This window comes from Cyprinus carpio, chromosome B18 (assembly GCF_018340385.1).
Source record: "Cyprinus carpio isolate SPL01 chromosome B18, ASM1834038v1, whole genome shotgun sequence".
In the NCBI taxonomy this organism is placed as follows: Eukaryota; Metazoa; Chordata; class Actinopteri; order Cypriniformes; family Cyprinidae; genus Cyprinus; species Cyprinus carpio.
In genome coordinates, this window is record NC_056614.1 from 18,887,964 (window position 1) to 18,900,900 (window position 12,937).

A 12,937-nucleotide genomic window follows, 5' to 3' on the forward strand; every position below is an offset into this window, starting at 1 on the left:
AGTATATTTCAGGTAGACTTTGAATACCTTGCATTTAAAAACCGATATTATTCAAAGATCATACAATCCTCATCAATAGTTACATTAAAACACATTTTAGTTAATATCAAGAAATGTGCATTGTGCACAAATGATACACCAAATAATGTTATAAAATATAATTTTTAAATCAGTAAGTCTTGAGTGATATGTCAGTATAAATGTGAATAGATTTGAGCTATACCTAGTAATAAATGTATTTTAGATATATTACTTTTTTACAAGTTACTGAAGACTGGAGTAATGGCTTTGCCATCACAGGGCATTTTACAATATATTAAAATAGAACACAGATGTTACAATATTACTATTTTTTATGTAATTTTGATCAAATAAATTCAGCCTTTTAGGTTAATTGACAAAACAATTCAATGTTGTTTTTACAGTGTCTAACTCTTGCCTACATAGCAAAAGGTTTTCTCCTCTTGATCTCCTATCTTTTCTCGCTGTTTTTTTCTTCTAATTCTTTTATGCTTTGAGTAGACATCGATTGATGCCATTATCGTCATTCACTTGTGGAACGTAAAGACCGCAGAAGTCTCTGCTCCGTTGCTTGACTGAGCGTTAACCTGTGAGTTTGACCCAGTTTTCTGGCCTGTGTGCGTAAGTTTGGTGTGAGTTGCGTTCAGTCCTCATTAATCACTTCTGTTCCTCGTAGGGCTTCGTGTCATCATTACACACTCACCTGCTCCATCTACGAGTGCTCTGGCACATTTGAATATTCCATTACCTATATGCAAATGCTCTAACTCTGCCCTAGGTTATGATTTATATAGGTTTGCAACAGACCTCCACACACATATTTCTACTTGTGAACAAATCCTCCAGGCTGAGCAAGATCACCTGCCACATTAAGGTCTCCTGAAGTTATAGATTATTCATCTTACAGCTTGCGTTATGAGCATATTGTGTGGCAGTGCAGATCAAAAGCATAGATGTGGTGTAAGTGTGCACCTGATAAACTCAGAAGCAAATTAATGTTCTCAGTGACACCAAGTTGCTTGCAACCAACCTGATTTATTTTCTTCGAGTATGATAGTAGAATTCTGTTACTTATTCTTAACTTTCAAAATTGATTAAGAGATCAGAAAGACTAATTCAGTCCTTCAAGGAGCTGTTCTTCCCACATTTGCCTGAAGGAGCATATTCATACAGCTCACAAGTCGTGAGAAGTCGTGGCCTAATGGTTAGAGAGTCGGACTCCCAATCGAAGGGTTGTGAGTTCGAGTCTCGGGCCGGCAGGAATTGTGGGTGGGGGGAGTGCATGTACAGTTCTCTCTCCACCTTCAATACCATGACTTAGGTGCCCTTGAGCAAGGCATCGAACCCCCAACTGCTCCCCGGGCACCGCAGCATAAAAATGGCTGCCCACTGCTCTGGGTGTGTGTTCACAGTGTGTGTGTGTGTTCACTGCTCTTTGTGTGTGCACTTCGGATGGGTTAAATGCAGAGCACGAATTCTGAGTATGGGTCACCATACTTGGCTGAATGTCACGTCACTTAAAAGTCTGCTGTTGTATTTATGACCTGTTATGCAATGGTGATGCCGACTGTTGATCAGAGTTTTGTCGCTGGCACCTTGTTACTTTGATATTAAGTCGATACTTAAATTTTAAAAATGTAATTGTCACATGTATCATGTTTTGTGTGCCGCTTAAAAAAAATTGTTAAAGTATGAATGTTTGAATTTAATCTGAAAGTACTACATTTGTCATGTCATATGTCATTGTCATATGACCTATGTTGTCATTTGCGCCACTTCACTGCCATTCACAAATACTCTCCTGTGGCCTCATGGAATAGTAAAGTGGTGCACACATCAGAATATCACTGGAAATAGTAGGTAATCCTTTCTGCCTACTGCTTTATGAAAACTGTAAATTTGGACATACTACTCTGTTCACCTACTATTTCCCTACAATACATCAAGGAAGTATTCAGCCCAAGTGTTTCCTGTGTTGCTTGTCAGGTCTTTTTCTTCTTTCCTTTTCGTTCTTGTTTTTTTGGTCCTTGTGTTTTGTAAATAAATCTTAATTTGCATTTGGATCTTTCTTCCTCCACATTTCTGAGATTTATCCCACATTATCAAGTCTTTTTGCAGCACCGGTAGTATCAAATACCAGGTCAATCAAAACCTGCTTTCAAACGCTCCAATGTGTATTTGTTTTTGCGCTCTGTGAAGAGGATTAGGAATTTCTATTATCCAGAGGTGGAATGAGTACAAAAATATTCTACTCAAGTAAAAGTACCATTACATTAATGAAATTTTACTTAAGTACAAGTAAAAGTACCAGTCTAAAAATCTACTCAAGTAAAAGTAAAAAGTAGCTCATTTAAAATTTACTCAGAGTAAAAATTACTTAGTTACATTTTAGGCAAAAATGGGACAGGCCAAGGGTGTCAAACTCAGTTCCTGGAGGGCCACAGTCCTGCACAGTCCTGAATCTGAAATGTCTGACCTTGTGATAACAATAGCAATGGGCGGGACAAAAAGCCTGATATGTCAGAATAGATCTGTGTAGTAAGTCTTGCAGTGTATGTGTAATAACTCTGCCACTATTAAAAAAAGTAATAATAAAATTCAACTTTTAAAAACTGTTTTGCTATGTTATCGAAATTGCACTGTGAAATTTTATTGGTACTGACTACAGCAATTTTCGTACTTTGGCAACATTACCTGAGGGGCAATTTAGAGCTTTAGAAAATTGTGCGTAACTTGAATGGGATGACACATTGAGGATAGTATGACAACGTTTAGGCCATAGTATTTAATCCAATTAAGTGATTTCAACTAAAGGAAGTTACTGGGAGGCGAACAGAGCTCGCCTTTGAACACAGTGAAACACTGCTCTCATTATACATTCTGGCCTTTTATCTCTTTAACAGAGAAAGCCGAGAAATCAATATGGAATTAGAAGAGAGCAGAGTCCTGAATTATTGAGGATTTTAAGCTCTGGATGCTTTGAATAATATTCTTCATTATTGCAAATTAACATTCACTTGTCTCATCCTTTGATTCCTGTTTAATTGACTCTTATTCGTTTTGGTGAACATTTTCTTAAAGAATTGCAATATTCTATCTTTACAGAGGTACACGGTGAACAACAAAGCAGCTGTGAGTTAACAACATGATTCATTGTATCACTGTACAGTAAATGGTTTATGTGAGAAATTAGACATTGAGAGAATCCCATGTGTTAGTTCAAGGTCCATATGCTGTAAAGGTTAAATTGTTGCTGTAAGTATTTATACATTTTCTGTGCAGGTGATGCCCTTGTTTGTCTTGTTATAGTTAACTGAAAACAGATGCTGCAAATGAAGTCAGAACAATTATAACAATTACATTTTCCTTTGAGAAGAAACTCAAAAACAGCTATTAAAAAATAAAAAAGACAAAGATACCAGCAATGACAAATGCAAATTACCGGTCTGATACATTTGATCAAATTTTGCATACTGTTCTCTTAGAGATAATGACAGGCTGCTTTGAAATCATTAAACAGAGAACATTAAAAAATACATATAAATCATGTAAACAAAAGCTGGAAACTGGAAGAGAGATCTTGCTTGCACTTGATGTTTTTAGAGATAATTCGTACAAAAATAAACCTTTCAGTTAATCTGCAGTTTTTATTTGACCTTTTAAATCTTTAATTAGATTTAATCTAATCTAATCTGTGATTTTAAAACAGATGTTTCAGTGAAAAACTCTGCAATTTATATGAAACTTGAACCATGTAAATCACTGATAATTCCATTCTCACATAAACTGCATTAAACTGAATGGGACAATTTACATTTTCAAATTTTCAAGCCATTTACACAAAAAATCATTGTGCTTGTGTTTGGTGAATAACACCCTTTGACTCTGATATTTACAATGCTAGGACTGAATTCATTATTGATGTTTTCTAACTAAGATATGTTTTCAGATGTGATGTGTTTTTAGTCCTCTCCCTCACAATTTATGCCTTCAGTTGGCTATTAATGCCTTCGTACTGAGTTTTCAAAAACACAAAAGGGCAAGACAACCAAGCATTCATTTCTGAGATAAGCTAACCTCCCTGATAGTAAAGAGAACACAAAGTGTTAAGTGTAGCATTTGATTTGCAAATTTTCCATTGTTAAAGGAAAGGTAGCAGGTTGAGTCTGCTTTCATCTCTCATGTCTATATATTATCCATCATCATTTTGATTTCCATTAGATTTAATTAAACCTGGATCATTTAACATGCTGTGTAATGGTTAACGTTTTTTGTTCACATTTTTGACCAAGATTGTAATGACAATTAATGGTATTTTTGTGCATAAATGTTAGTGGCTGAAATTTCAGCGCATTCCTAGCTACCTCATATGCTTATGTATATTTCATTCTCTGATAATATAAAATAGCGAATTTCTTTTTTGCCCTCAAGGGAATCCATTACGATTGCAAATAAAGAGATGCTTTCAGCTATGAGTAAGACAGTCTCAAAGAGACAGAAAAAGAGAGAGATGCTTTTAATGCATTCACTTTTGTAGGCTGGTACAAAAGAAGCCTCAGTGGTTGACAACAAAGTAGAGAGATTAATGTCGACGATTTAGTGACCCACCAGAGCGGTGTGTCAGTCTGGTGGAATCCGTCTGACCTTTTGCATTATCATGGGGATTCAGATAATGATTCTCAGTGGGGAGTCTGAAGTGTGCATTATGTGTGCCTCTCACTTTGTTAAAGAATATAATCAGTCCTTAGCACTAGGACACAAGATGAAAAACAGATGGATGAGGGAGTGAACTGTGAAGGGCTGAGGTAAATGTCTTTGACACACATTAACTGACAGAAGGTGCACTCAGACATAACTGCACGCTAGGGCTAGACAGCATGACTGTCTGTATATAACATGCTGTCAATGTGTCAAAAAATTTGTAAAGATTCTGTGGTATATGACATCAGAAGTGGCTCATCCAGTTGGATTTATAATGTGTTACTCACTTGAGGCTTGTTTTTAACCTTCAGCGTCACATTATGTGAAGCTGTTTTGCAGACCTGCCAGCCTTATACTTTTATTTTAATATGGGGTTTAATTTCTTGCAAAAATGAATATATAATGAGAGAAAATGATTTATACCGGGAAACCTCATTCCTGTCAAAATACTGGAATAAGTAAAATTTTTATTTTAAAATCTCTTATGCTCACCAAGGCTGCATTTATGTGATCAAAAATACAGTAATATTGTGAAAACAGTAATATTGTGAAATATTATCAAAATGTAAAATAACTGTTTAAAAATTTTAATATATTTTTAAAATGTAATTTATTCCTGAATTTTCAGCAGCCATTACTCAGTTTTCAGTGCCACATGATCGTTCAGAAATCATATGCTGATTTGGTGCTACTTATTTTAGGGGTTCAATTATTCATATTTATTTTTTATTATTATAAATGTTGAAAACAGTTTGTGTAGGTTAATATTTTTGTTGAAACCGTAATTTAAAAAATAGAAAGTTCAAAAGAACAGCATTTATTTGAAATATTTTGTTAAAATTATAAGTGAATTTACTGTCATTTTGATCAATTTAATGCATCTTTGAATTTAGGTATTAATTTCTTTTCTTAAATTGAATTGTAGCGTATCACAGTTTCCACAAAAATATTTAGCAAAATAACTGTTTAAACATTGATAATAAGAAATGTTTCTTAATTACTGGCTGCTGGAAATTTATCATCACAGGAATAAATTACATTTAAATATATTTAAAATTTGAATTATTTCAAACTTAGTAGTGTAAGATTTGGTCATACCGCCCATATTAAATGCACTCACACACATCAGCTGCATCGTGATGTGCAGTTTAAAGTCTCTTACTGCAGTTTTAGGAAGGGGCACTCCCACTAATTGTGAAGTATTAGTTTCATGGCTGGGTGCCTGTGCCCTTTGGTGGGGCTGATCACACCCACTCATAATGATGAGATGTAGAACACCCGGCAGTTGACCCGGAGCCATGCGTAATGTGGCGTGCTGTTGTTGTTCTCTTCACTCTGAGCTTGAGGCAGTGGCACTGCGTCAGAAAACCAGCTTTCTCAGAATTTCAACATCAACTTTCGTTGACATTGCTTTTGGCTACATAAAACACCCAGAACAAAAGCATTTTCTCCATTCATTACATTTTCTTTTCCTTTTCGTGGAGTTACACACATGCAAAGTCTCAGTCATCACTGGAGTATACCTGACTATAACATTCTGTAGCACCAATTTTTGATGTAATGTCCATTCTAAAGAGTATCAATGAGCTGGATCTGGTCATTTAGTTGTAATTTTATGTAACACATGGTGTAACACAAACTTAGGCTATGGGTTTGTCCCAATACCCACCCTTGTAGTCTTGTCTTTCTTGTATTTGGTGTTTAAGTTGGCGTAAAGACCACAAGTGTGTGTAGAACTTTTCATTACCTGATAGGACACACTTGGTGTTGTAAAAATGCAAGTAAAATTTTTACAGAGCTGAATTGACACATTTTAATTTTCAAAACTTTGCACTTCAAAATGAAACTCTAAATGTCAGTTCAGTGTTCTTTATGTAACAGACAATTTATTTGTGGTGCATTTATTTGTTTAAAATCACGTAAAGACCACAAGTGTGTGTAGAACTTTTCATTACCTTTATACAGTCAATCACTGATTAATATTAAGTATCAACTTGTACTTTAAGGTTAAGGTTTAATTTAGGGTTAGTTGCTTGTAAATATGCATCATTTTATGTTATTACTATAGTAAGTACATGTAACAAGGACAGTGTAAAATTAAGTGTTACCATCAGTTGCAAAAGTTTTGTAAAATACACATACTCATCTCTGTACCCATAAAATGTGTAACATTACATATGTTTTACTACCAAATTATATGACATATCCAATTAATGTAACTTACAACTTGAAAGTTTTTCTTAGTCTTGCAATTTTGGGACACCTAAAAGCATGATGAATGATGGGATATGCTTGGCCTCAAAGTTCTTGGATACAGTATAAAGATAGTACGGATCTACTGTGTGATAAGTGCAGTTTTGGTGTTTTTGGACAGTCTTGCACTCTTCTTATTGGCCAAGACTGCAAGTGTAGGTTTTGTGACAGGCCCTATATTCTGGCTGTATAAAAGAGATAAGTCAGTGAAATCAACCAAATTTGTTTCACTGATAATTTTCCCTTGTCTTAATAGCTGAAAACGGACCATTGAGTCAGTGAGTTGAACTTGAGAACCGGAGCAGTCTGATTCATGAATGAATCATTTGAACCTTTTTAGTGGACTGAATCATTCATTGAAAGGATCCAGACGGAGTAAGATGAATCAGACACTACATGAACTGTCATAAACACACCAAGGAGAGTGGAAGAATTTCATCATGTTTCTCACACAGCTGTCATATGGCTTCAGAAGACGTACATAGCACAAAAGTTGTATGAACTACTTTGATGATATTTTCATGGTGCTTTTATGTCTGTTTTTAGGTTTGAAAGGCCTCAGGCCCTATTCATCGTGATTGTATTGAAAAGAGTCTTTTTACAGTTCTTTTTCTTTTGTGTTCTGTAGTGGAAATATATGCACACTTGAAACCTGAAAATGTGATTTATGTGGTAACATCAAAAATACCTGAATTTATTAAGTCTTATATTATTAAATATTACTGATTTAACCACACTTTAAGATAAACAAACAAAAAATTTTATGGGCCCTATATGGGTGAAAATAACCCCTCTGGGTAACAACATGTATATACAGTGCATAAAAAACTATTTGAGGTTAATGCATGCCTTGCTATGATTATATTTTTTTTAGCCTCTTCATGTCATGACTGATAAAGTTGGTACATCAGGGTTGCCTGGTCTGCAAGACAAAACCAGCTATTCGAAATGAGCCCAAAACTAGCCCAACCATTTTTTTTTCGGACTCAGACTTGGCAAAAGTGAGGTACATTATCTTGATGGGCGATTTGATCATTTAGCTATAGCTGCCATGCGAGTTCCAGTATGTTCTGACTGACTTTACATAGCTAATGTTAGCTCACTGACCCCTATTAAAGACACCGATAGGCATAAATTGGTAATTCAAGTTGCATTAGTACCCTTTGCCTGCAAACAATATTTTATTGAGACATGTCAAATTACATTAACACTAATTACAGTAACTGTTCATTAATATGTGCAGGAAAACAGAAAGGCTACAACCTGACAGACTGCAAGGTTTCTTTCAGCGAACATTCATCCAATCTATCTATCATCTCATAATGTAATGCCAGCCAATAGTGAACAATATTGAGAAGAGAAACATGTAGTGATTTGCATTCCACCATTTAACTACACACCAACATTCATCCTCCTTTAAATTGCTTTTCCTCATTATCATAGGAAGGAGAGAGATAATGTAAACACCTTGGCTCCTTTAATTAAATGGCAGTTTAATTAAGATGCTGATTCGCAGATAATACTTTTTGAGTCCAAATCAGAGTACAGGGCAAAGCAAATGAACCATCAGGAGGTCTAGACCTCCACACACTTCAAGTTGGGAAACCTGGGCATTCCTATGTTAAATTAGATTAAAATAAGAATGAAATCTTAAATTAGATTAAAATAAGAATTAGCTGTAGTATGCCAATAGGCCTATACCAAAAAAAAAACAAAAAAAAAACATCACCTGTTTAATATGGATTTCCGATACAAAGTATTATTACAAGGCCCCCTGGAATACATTTTATTTACATTTTTGAAAATAGGTTTGTAGCGGACTTCTCTCGCCACAAAGAACCCCACGACACTTCAGTGGACAACGTCTGCAGTTTATTAAAGACACGACAGGGATTAGCACCACGCAAACACAATCTTTCTACATAGTGTCTTGAATCTGGCTCATTTCCACCCTTAGCTCGGTTCGTCTGGGCATATGTGAACACAGTAATTGCGCTCGGATCCGCGCCAAAACAATCGGTCCGAGGTCGACTGAACGAGATGGTCTCAGGTCGATTGAAAATGAACTCTGTAGGCTGTTCGGTTGTAGTGTGAGACAGCAGTCCGATCCAACAGACCAACAAACCAGGCTACATCACAATGTATGATGGGTAATTACGTAAGTTACGTGAAAAGCAGTAGACGATGGGTGCGTCTCAATCAGCTTCCTTGTTCAGTAGTCAGGGCACTGATCAGGGAGTCGGCCATTTTAAGGGCTGTCTCAAACGCGAAATCCTTCCAGTGCACTGGCCCTGCATTCCATTCGAAAGGAATCATCCCTATGCCCTAATCCCTTCCAAGAGTTTACCCTCTGGAGTGAGAGCTTCAAAGGGATGAACGGTGTAGAAAAGTGCCCTAGTGCCCTTCTGCGTCATCATTATGTGCCCACACGGAGGTGCTGTCATCATGCAAAGAATCTGTGCAAAGGATCATGGGAGCCCGAAGTGTCCATCAGTTGTACCCTTCAAAATCCTTCATTCTGAAGGGACCTTTGAAGTGGCCAGTTTTGAGCACTTCGGTTTGGAACGACCCTTCAGTATGGCGGCCATGATTGTTTTAATCTGAAGTGCCCTTCGGAGGGCGATATATCCTGTTTGGAATGCACCGTGGAATTTTCGCACTCTGAAAAATCCCTTAATGCACCACAAAAACTATGGAGCATTGGCTCTCACTAATATCCTGATTTGGTGCTCAAGAAACATTTCTTATTATCATCACTGTTCAAAATGGTTGTGCCACTTAGTATTTTTATGTAAACCATGACTCATTGTCTTTTTTTCAGGATTCTTTAATGGACAGAAAGTATATTTATTTGAAATAAAAATTATATGTTGGCTAACACTATGAATGTCTTTATAAATGTTTCAAAAAATTGAAATCAGTTTAAATGATTAATTTGCTCAACAAAAGCAAAAACAAAATGTAAAAACAATTTAAAAGACCAATAACGATAAACAGTAATCCATTTTGAAATGTAGTAGTTGTGTATTCTCTTTTTGCTGTAAATTGCAATTTAAGCATCAGCTTTTTATTTTCATTTTTAGGTAGGATATACTTCTATAATTTTATAAATGACCTAAACCACTTAGTATAAGGATAATTATTTGTCTTACTCTTTTTGCATTGGTGTCACTAAACGCTAGTGTTTTTAAAGCTGTTAACAAGAGTTTCATTGCCTCATTATGCAATATGTAAGATCTTACACAGTAGTTGAATGGAGCACATTTTCCCTCTCTCAGTATGATTGCCGGTCACAGCACTAATTGTAACTTCAATATGGAGTCAGATTATTAGTTAAAACTTAGTGAACTGCTTTTCATTCTTAAGTTATATTTTGAAAGTGCTATAAGTCATTAAAAGCCTGCCATTACAATTAGACAAGGTTTGGTCTGATTACATTACTGGGCTACCATGACAACTTATCTCCTTTTCTCCATTTCTTTTTGGCACACATATGGCCTCCAACTCTTTGATTATGTCTGGTGAACTCATCCAGGCCTGGTGCTGCTGATTCAGAGAAAAGTTCAGTAAATGATAGATGATGGGTGCAATGGTGCCAGTGCCGGAAGTCAGCATGTATGGAGACGTGATTGGCCGTGTCAGGGCTGGAACAGCGCCTTGCTGAGAGACGTGTTAACTGATGTGTCAGGTATTTGCGTCCTGTCTACAAGCTCACATTAGTTCAGCCCTGTCACCCCCCAGAGCCATCCTAAGTCCAAAAAGACAACCCCCTCCGCAGCACTTTTATGACATTAGCGATTGTGCCAGCATGCTGTCGGGTCTTTGTGGAGCTGCTGCTAGCGTTTTGTGAGGAGACGTTAATAAAAATAAAAATGAAAACTGCGACAGAATGCCGCCAGGAGCAAACAAATAATGAGGGATTTTTTTTCTTTTTTTTTCTGGGGTACTGGTAAAGTGTATGTTTACTGGAAGATTAAACTGTCCACTGTGATCTTGTATATCTTAGCATCTCGCTTCAGTGCTGGGAATGCACTAAAGCAGTTGAGTAAAATACTGAGCTATAAAAACTATTATTATTCCTAGAATCCAATTTACTTCATTTTTTCTGGATAAAATTTAATTGAGAAAATATATTTCTCTGCATTATACTCACTGAATTTCTTTGAAATGCCTTTGTTATTTCACTCAATTTACCTCTGAAGTGCGGTTTTCCATTGATGGAGACATACTGTTAAATGAAGCTGGAGGAAATGGCCTTAAGCCTTATTGCAATGAGGAGAGAGAAGTAATTACTGTATGAAGCCAGTGTAAAATAGGTGTCTCACACCTAGCACTTTCAGAAACACACATTTTTTTTCACAAAAACACAGTGTTATCACTGTTCATACTGCAAGATGCTGTGAAAACTTAAACCTTAAATGCTGCCTTCTGGGCAATTCTGCAACTATAGGCTACCACTGGCTGGAATGTCCAGCCTTAGGTCTGGGTATTGATACTGATTTTCCAATTAACTGAGATCTGATCAATCCCCATACTGATTCCTTAATGTACAATATTGATCTTTTACTCCATGCCTATTGAAAACATATTTGTACAGTAAATTTCCATACTGTAGATCTCACTGCATTCTGCTGAATTAACTCACTAACTGCATAGTTTAGGCCCTGTTGTTATTATTTGTTTGTTCGCTTATTATTATTATTATTTTAGCAGTGTACTGCATTAAAAAGGTTTCTTTGTGCCTTTTCAGGATCAGCACTCCACTAAATCTTCAGCACCATGGTGAAAGAAATCATATTTTCATGAGTTGTGAATGTGAATTTGCAGTTTGCATTAAGTGTGATGTAATAAAAAACCCTGTGTACCAGCTATAAGCAATAACAATCCAACCGCTGTAGTACAATTCACAGACAAATGATGTCATTATCTAGCACAAATCAGTTAAGTGTTGATTTCGTTCAGTTCAATAACAGTATAAAGATCATCAGTTATTAATCAAGTTCAGTTGTAATTGAGCTTGAGTCAATTCAATGTTAATTCAGAGAAATACATACTTTCTGTATGTAAAACAAATGCACATTATAACTGAAATGTACCCAAGTGCATCTGAAACAAATCAGACAGTAAGTTTACTTAAAGATTGTTCTATGTAGAAATGTTTTGTTTGTAGAAGCAAATGTGATTAGTGGGGGGTGACACCTCAAAACTATTTTACACCCAAGAGTTTTTTTATATAAAAGGATGCCAGTAAACGTGGGACTGATAGTCTGCTTAAAACTTCAATTCAAAAGGTCACAGGGTTTTATTAAAAACTCTGCATCTATGTTTGTTGACATTTAGACACACCTCCTTTAGAAAAGCTTCTAATCTGATGATAGTTGATGTGCAGTGGTGACTGAAGGTCTGACTAACCCAACTAATGTTCATGCATTGCTTTTTCTAGGGTCTGAAGTTGAGCTGACGACAGATATCTTTTATGACCATATCTTGACCACAGTTTTCAATAGCAAATAAGGGATTTGTTTTGTTAATGGTCTTTTTTTCCCATGATATCACATAAGTCCGGTTGAGCTGAGAGACTTGAACAACAATGACATTAGAACTCCCAATGGCATAGTAATATGCAAATCAGTCCTCAAAGATCAGGGGAAATTACAGTAGCCAATGATGCAAATAGAACATAAGCCTACCAATGCCATTGTTTTGAACCCCAATCTATGCAAGTAGTGAACTAAGTAAATGTTTTCTGCATTCTTCAGGCTAACCCCCCAGGCAAGATTTATATAAAGCAGGGCTCATAAGTAAGGCAGCAAAGATGGTGAGACAGCTGCAAGGACATCTTCTAACACAGAATATTACCAAAACTGTTGCTGTTAATGCTGCTATTCTGACTACAGATGTCTTACTTTTCTTCAACAAACTTGAATCTGTTCACAGCATCTCTCTGTTTAGAAAATGTAAG